At 40.1% G+C, this 8,461-nt stretch overlaps 1 pseudogene across 1 annotated transcript in view; it reads right to left on the bottom strand.

Annotated features, from left to right (window-relative positions):
- Positions 1-4,997: 4,997 nt before the first annotated feature.
- LOC309968942 (hsc70-interacting protein-like) overlaps positions 4,998-8,461 on the bottom strand; it is a 116,234-nt pseudogene continuing 112,770 nt past the window's right edge. The window contains exon 3 of the transcript in view: positions 4,998-6,143. The product of the transcript in view is annotated as a hsc70-interacting protein-like (transcript). The remainder of the gene's footprint in view (positions 6,144-8,461) is intronic.

Here is an 8,461-nt window from a genome sequence, read left to right as displayed (position 1 = left end):
ATAAATGCTGGAGAGGGTGTGGAGAAAAGGGAACCCTCGTGCACTGTTGGTGGGAATATAAATTGATACAGCCACTATGGCGAACAGTATGGAGGTTCCTTAAAAAACTAAAAATAGATCTACCATACAACCCAGCAATCCCACTACTGGGCATATAGCCAGAGAAAACCATAATTCAAAAGAGACATGCACCACAATGTTCATTGCAGCACATCGCTTCTTAAAAACTAGTCAACTTTAAATCAGAGATGGATGTGGTGGGAAGAGAACAAAAGGTCGCCATCTAAAGACTAACAGAGAGACAGACTGGGAATAAAGAGCTCCAACTCTGCCACTCTCTAGCTAGGCTTCTTACCCAAGACCCCAACTATGCTACATCTTAAGCTAGATGTTGCCCTATGCATTCCCCTCTCTGGGCCCTTTCTTTATTCTTAAAGGGCCCTCAAGCCCAAAGTGGTCTGAATGCATCAAGCACTCTGATAAAGAGATCGAGAAGCTACCATTTCCTTCATTTTGCTACCAATTCAGTGCTGTTCTTGGGCGCTCACGTCCTTAAATTTAGGTCTCTCCTAACAGCGATTAATCATCCGTGGGGACAAGACAGGATCCTAGGCTAGTGCCAGGGCTTTTCCAGGATAATAAAGAAAAATACGTAACTTCAGCCTTTATAGTTCTTTACAAACATTAATTTAGGTGAGCTAGAGTCAGTTTATACCAGTGCCCGAGGGAGTGTCAATTGTTAAATTTTTAAGAAGTTTATGAGCCAGTTGTTAAACCCAGCCCGTTATTAAAAATTAAATTATATAAATACAATTAAATAAATTATTAAAAAAACAAGGTTAACAAATACTTAAAACTAATGTCTTCCTAACTATTTTACTGCATTTTACTATTATCTACATTCTTGGGTTTAGGTATCTATTGTATCTGTATTAGAGGAAATATTACATCATGGTGTGCTACTGTGCATCTCTTCCAACTTCTACCTTCAGTGATGCTACTTTGATACCTTAAAATTGTTCATGGAGGGAGTACTTATACCACAGAAATTGGCAAATATTACAAATCGAGAGAGCTGGTTGTTAAAACTGTTACTGTCTAATCCTCACACAAACCTTATGAGTTATGTGCACTTATTATTCCAATTATACAGATGACATGCCTAGAGCCACACAGTGGCGGAGCCAGTATTCGAACACAGGTGGTCTGGTTCCAGAATCTTGCCCTCCCGATGGTTACAGGCAGTAACACTGGTTTGGACACAACATAAAATAAAGTATATCAAGCAATGGCAGATATGTAACTTCCTTCCAGATGGAAAGAAAAACATATCCACTCTAAAGGAAAGTCAGTCAAATAAAGCTACTAGAAATTCAATGGTTGAAAATTAATGACTAAATGAGTAAATGAATGCATTTCATTCATAATAATAGGCTTACCCCAAAGGAAATGGAAAACTCTTTGCCTCCTACATCCAAGACTATGTTTACGATCTCCAGATATGCTGTGTTTCAGCTTTTACTCCTGCTCCATTCAGCTACCATTTTTAGCAAATTGTATTAGTTTCCTGCAGCTGCTGTAATAAACTACCAAAGCAACAGAAATTTATTCTCACAGTTCTGGAGGCCAGAAATCCAAAACCAGTTTCAGTGAGCTGAAACCGGATGTCATCAGAGCCTCACTCCTTCTGGAAGATCTAGGAGAGAAGCTGTTCTCCACCTCTTCCAGCTTCTGGTAGCTGTCAGCATTCCTTGGCTTGTGGCCCCTTATCTCTCTGCTCTGTGTTCACATAGCCTTCTCCTCTGTGTGTCTGTGTGCAATCTCCCTCTGCCTCTGTCCTCTTACAACAATACTTGTGATGGCATTTAGGATACACCCAGATATTCCAGGAGGAGCCCCTCCTTTCAAGACCATTAACTTAATCACATCTTTTGTCATATAAGGTAATATTCACAGGTTCCAGGAATTACAATGTGGATATATCTTTGGAATCACCATTCAGCCCACTACAGCAATCATCATTAATGACCACAGACCTACTCTATGCTGAGAGTTATGGTTACACAGAGCTACAGGCAGGAGTGCTGTCCCCTAGAAGCCTATAGCCTGTAAAGGGAGACAGAACTCATATGAAAAAGTCAATCACAGGGAACATAAAATGGTACAGCTGATGTGAAAACAGTTTGGTAGTTTCTTAAAAAGTTAGACATAGACTTAATCATATGATGCAGCAATTCCACTCTTATGTACATGCCCGAGAGAAATGGAAACATATGCTTATTCAAGGACTTACACATGAATGTTCACAGCAGCCTTACTCATAATAGCCCCAAAGTGTAAACAGCCCAAATGTCCACCAACTGGCAAGTGACAAACACAATGTGGTGTGTCCAGACAATAGAACACCACTCAGCAATCAAAAGAAATGGAAAACTGATATACGCTACAACATGGATGAACTTCATGCTAATTGAAAGAAGCCACACACAAAAGACCAACTTTGCATGATTCCATTTATATGAAAAATCCAGAAAAGGCAAATCTATAAGAGATGGAAAGCAGACGACTGGTTGCTCTGGGCCTGGAGGGTAGGAAACAGGGGTCAACTTCCAATGGACGTGAAGGATTTTATTGGGGTAACAGAACGGTTGCAAAACTAGATTTTGGTGATGGTTGCCAAATTCAGTACACTTACCAAAAACAAAACAAAACAAAACCAAAAAAACATTGAATTGTACAGTTAAAATGGGTAACTTTCATGGTATGCAAATTATACTTCAATAAAATTATTTGTTTCAAGTGAATATAGCACAAGGCCACATACAGTATAGGTAAAGTGAGTGACGGAAAGGCTGAGAAAAGGATATGAGTGTGGAATGTGTGTGTGTGTATGTGCTGCATGTGTTATCTTGGGCTGGCAGACAAGCACAGATGAACCCAACCAGAGGTGCAATGGGAAAGATCAGGTTCAGGTCTGGCCTCATGGCCCACAGTGTCATTCTTTCCTCTGCCCATTTCTTGACCTCCTGCTTGCTCACCCTTCGCAAGCTGCCTGGAGACCCAGTGGTCTGTGGCCCAGTGGGCTTCCTGAGCCTAGTTTGACCCAAAGGCAAGTGTCAGCAAAGCATGTCACCCCTCTCCACTCCCACATACCTAGCTCTCCATCAGGCTGGCTGGGGCCTCCTCCATCAGAAAGGGGACTCTGGGAGTGAAGACCTGCTTAGCCTGCAATGGTCTAGCCCTAGCCTTCCAAAGCACAATGATAACACCTTTCCATGCCCCCTTAGATCCGTCCCACATTACTTCCTATGGGTTTTCTCACAGGGAGATTGACAGGAAGCTCTGGGCTGGTTGTTTACCTCTGATATACTATTAATATTGTTGAAAACATTTCTTAAAATGATGGCTTTCCATGTATCTAGGCATCAATCAGGCCCCCTAACCTAATCTTGGATTAACCATCACACACCAGGGGTACACATACATGACAGAAAATAAATAAAAATGAATGAATTCTATTTTTGAGAGTTTGAAACCTTCCAACTTAATAGGAAACAGAGTGGAAATGGGAATGATATCCTCTTGTTCTTTCAAACATCTCTGTGTCTTAGGGTCTTATAGAAAGCAGATTCAAAATAGATGCTTATTGGATTGATTAGTTCAAAAGAAACAATAACAACATTCCCTTTTTCTAAAATTCCAGACTCGATTTTGGAACCAGCCAACTCCCCTTTGGAAATCCAACAGAAAAAAAAGTAATTCATTGAAAAAATAATAATAGGTTCCTTCAGGAGACAACTCCTCTGAGAGGAGGCATGTATCTTGCTCCAGCTGGTACTTTCACATGTATGTGATTTCTTAAATCATTCAAGACATAATGACAAAAATGCCATTGACCTTTTCCTTTCTGCTAAGGTCACAAGAAAATGGCCTTGGAGATAAACTCTAGAAATTTTTCTCTCATACGACTATTAGTGTTCTTTTTTTTAATCTCTGAAAGACCTAGGACAGACTTTAGAACTTAGATACCTTCTGTCAAATTGCAGTCTAACAAGATTACAGGTTAGTCTTGGGTCTCAAGTCACATGTTATAAAGATGTGAAGGTCATCATTTGGAAGAAATAGTTTGTAATATGTACTCTGATAGTAATCTCCCTGGGGCCCCAAAATATGATGGTAAATACTTCACAGGGTTGGTGAGTGGATGATGCAATGTGCAGGGACTGGCACGCAATGTAGTACCCAATCAACGACTGTGGTAACAGTGGTTATCACCCTTTAAATATAAATAAAAAGAAGAGGAAAGGTAAATCGCCAATAATCATTTGAAAGGTAAATGCAGATTTAAACCAAAATTAGATACCACTTTTCAGCCACTCCAGCATAGTACTAAGAGTTAGAAAAATTGTGAAGCAATGGGAAAGCCCACCCACTGCTAGTAGGAATATAAATTAATACAACCAAATTGGAAAGGAGTTCTACGTTATCTTGAAAAGTTGAACATACACATCCTCAGTGACCCAGAAATGCCACTCCTAGGTACATGCCCTACAGACATTTTGTGTATAACACCTCAGCGATCATGAGTAAGAATGTTTGTAGCAGTGTCATTTATCATACCAAAGAGTTAGAAACAATCCTACTGCCCACTGAGCTTAGATAAATAAACAGTGGTATATATACACAAGAGAATAGTACATAGCAGTAAAAGCAAATGAACTGTAGTTGCTGAATTCACATTTAATTTTACTTTATTTTTTTAAATTGTTTAAAGTTTTTAATTTCTAGTAGGAAAACATTATCTGAATGAATACCCTAATGGCAAACCACTGTAAAATATTTCAGCTGCATTTGGGGCAGAGGGGTAGGGATTATCCTCAAGGCACCCCAGCTTTCTTCATGAGAAGGTCAGAGGTACACGGTTTGTATTACTGTGACATCCATTAGGTGATCTAAGTTGCTTTACCTTCAGCAGGGGCTTTATTTGTCAGAGGGCATTATGCTTGACCTCCAAATTTGGCCAACAACTTACTGATGAGATTCATAACCTTTGGGTTGCTCTGATATGTTGACATATTTGCTGGGTTCTGAGCCACATCCTGGAAGGCCACCATAACTTCTGGATCCTGCATGGCTGCAAGAACCTCTGGATCACTAAGAATTTCATTGAGCCCAGGCATTCCTGCCATTCCAGGCATGCCCCACCCCCATTCCAGGCATTCCTCCAGGAAAATTACCAGGATTCCACCAAGAAACCACCTGGAAAAGAGCCGTACTGAGCTCGTGACTGTCGTCTAGCTTCTTCCTTCCTCTGGGCTCTCTCCTGTTCTTCCCAAGCCTTCTTGACACTTTCTACTCTTTCTTTGATCTCTCTCCCTTCACGTTTTCGCTCATGCTTTCTCCGACGTTCAGCAATTTTCTGGGCCCTTGGTTGAACTTCTTTCAGCATTGCACTAGCGTCTTCAACACAATCCAGCTTACAGGCAAGGGCAAGATCATGGGCAGCTTCTTCCCAATGGTCCAAAAGTCTGTGCGTTTTCCCTCGCCATTTGTATGGCTGAGCTGAATCGGGATCTATTTCAGTAGCTATGTCACAGTCTCGGATGGCAGCATTTGGCTTCTGTAATTTGAGGAAGACACTTGCTCTCTTGGCATACAGAATGGCCAAACGAGGATTTAGCTTGATGGCATCTGTGAACAAGTCATGGCTTTCTATAGTTCACCATCATTTAAGGCATCAACGGCAGCCACTGTTTTATCATTTGCCTAATCCATCATCTCCTCAGTTATCTCTACATTTTCATTTCCCATTTCTGGAGGGGCATCAGTGTCTGGTTCATTCACACCTTCACTGTCAATTTCTAGATCACTTTCCTCACTTGATGGTTCATCTGCCTTTATGTTTTCCTCCACCTTCTTACTATCTGTTTTTTCTTCCTTGGTATTTGCTTCCAATTTAGTTTTATGAGTAGCAGGTGGTATTTTACTCCCCCATGCTCTCCACCCACTCCCTCAGGAAGCACATTTCCTCGGTGTGCAGAACACTCGGGTCCTGCTTGCACACTTTCACGAAGGCTCGAGGCTCGCTCACTTTGTGCGGGTCCACTGCCCGAGGCGGCTGGAGGCGGCGGGCGAGGCGGAGGCTGCGGCCAGATTCCAGCAATCAAACATTTTAGAAACACAATGTTGAACTGCAGTATGACTCCATTTTCAAAACAGACAAAACTAAACAATATGCCATTGGGGACACACACAAAAGCAATGGTTTCTCTGTGAAGATGTTAAGGAATGGGGCTGGGAGGCATTCACTGGGACATTAGGATTTCAAAAGAACTGACGATGTCCTATTTCTTAAACTGGGCGGTGGGTTCAAGAGTATTTTTTTTCCTCTAAATATATTCTCTTGTGTGCACAAAGTATTCCTAATAAACATGAAAATAAATCTTAATATTCACTACAAAAAATCAGTAAGGAATGTGATCAGGTGATTCCCCAAAGAAATCAATAACTAATAAGCTGATTTTTAAATCTTCAAACTTACTAGTAGTCAAATAGTTGTAAAATTTTTTAACATAAAATTTTAAAATGAGTAGTGTTCTTCAGCACTCAGGTTAACGAAGTTATTTTTAAAATAATACTTAATGCCTGTGTTAATGCAATGAGATGGACATAGTTATACTCTGCTGGAAGCGTAAATCAGCACAAGTTTTCTAAAAAGCTGTTTGATGACATATATCAGAAAGCCTTAAAAGTTGTTCCTTTGATTCAGTAATTCCATGAAATCTCAGAAAATCACAAGAGATTGATTCAAAGATTTAGACTCTATATAGCGTTGTACACAAGTAGCCAAAAATGCAAAAACATTTATACATTCATGCAACAAATATTTATTGAGCACCTACTATGTGCCAAGTAGTGTTTGGGGCACCTGCAATACATTGGTGAACAAAATTGACAAAAATCTCTACCCTCATGGAATTTACATTACAGTGGGAGGAGTAGATAATAAATGGTAAACTTAGTAAATAAAGTATAATAGTACATGAGAAAATAATAGACGCTGTGAAAAAAAAAAAAAAGACAAAGCAGAGCAAGATAAGAGCAATCAGGAGTGGCTGGAGGCAAGACAAAAAGCAACAGTTTGCTTCATTAAGAAGATGACGCCTGAGCACAAGATTCTAAGGAGGTGAGAAATCTGGGTAGTGGGTCTTTGGGCATTCCAGGCAGAGGGAACAGCTAGTGCAAAGGCCCAGGGGCACAGCTTGTCTGACAATTAGAAAAACAGTAGGGAGTCCAGTGGGGCTGGTGTGGCCTGGGCAGGGAGAAGAATAGGAGATGAAGCCAGAGAGGTAAGAGTTGGGGGCAACCTTGAAGGGCCTCCAAGGCCATCATAAGGATGTAAGCTTTTACTCTTAGCAAAATGGGGAGCTCTTGCAATGTTTGGAGCAGAGAGCTCTGATGTGACTTATATTTTTAAAAGTTCAAACAATAGATCAATGACTAAATCAATTACAGTAAGTCTTTGCTTGTTCAGAGTAGGAGCTCAGAAAATATTTGGAGAACAAATGTTATACACTAAAATATCACACAACCATTAAAGATTATAACTGCAATGAATATTCAGAGACATGGAAAAATTCTTATGCATATTAAATGAAAAAAATATGGTTAAAAAATTATGGCTCCAATTTTGAATAGATAGATAGGTATGTAGATAATTGATAGATAATGGAAAGAGAAATAGATTTTTTTTAAAAAACTATAGGGAGATACCATCTAATACAAAATGGTTTTAAGTAAATGGTGAAATTACAGGCGTTCTTATAGTATTTGTTGTATTTGGGGTATTTCTGGATTTTTTTTTTTTTTTTAAGCAGAGGTCTTCCTAGAAGCCCATATGATTTAAATTTATTTATTTATGACTGTGCTGGGTCTTTGTTTCTGTGCAAGGGCTTTCTCTAGTTGTGGCAAGCAGGGGCCACTCTTCATCACGGTGCGCGGGCCTCTCACTATCGCGGCCTCTCTTGTTGCAGAGCATAGGCTCCAGACGCGCAGGCTCAGTAATTGTAGCTCACGGGCCCAGTTGCTCCGTGGCATGTGGGATCTTCCCAGACCAGGGCTCGAACCCGTGTACCCTACATTAGCAGGCAGATTCTCAACCACTGCACCATCAGGGAAGCCCTATTTCTGGATTTTTTAAGAATAATAATGTATTACTTTCATAATCATAAAAAAAAAATTTATATTTTTAAAACCTACCATAAGCATATGGTATTCTTTGTAATTTCTATGCTGAATGTCAGGAAACATATCCATCGATCAAAATTATTAGATTTTTTTCTGGGTTCCTGGGAAAATGGAAGGTATTTGATATTCATTGGCTGAATTTAACGGCAGGCAGCCTGCAGTTCATCAGTGAGGCTGTCACCAGTAGTTCAATAAATCCATTGGAATCACTACA

Source organism: Leucopleurus acutus, assembly GCF_964270905.1.
Source record: "Leucopleurus acutus genome assembly, chromosome: 11".
NCBI lineage: Eukaryota > Metazoa > Chordata > Mammalia > Artiodactyla > Delphinidae > Leucopleurus > Leucopleurus acutus.
The sequence above is the reverse complement of the archived record's forward strand: the minus strand, read 5'-3'. Positions and strand labels throughout refer to the sequence as shown.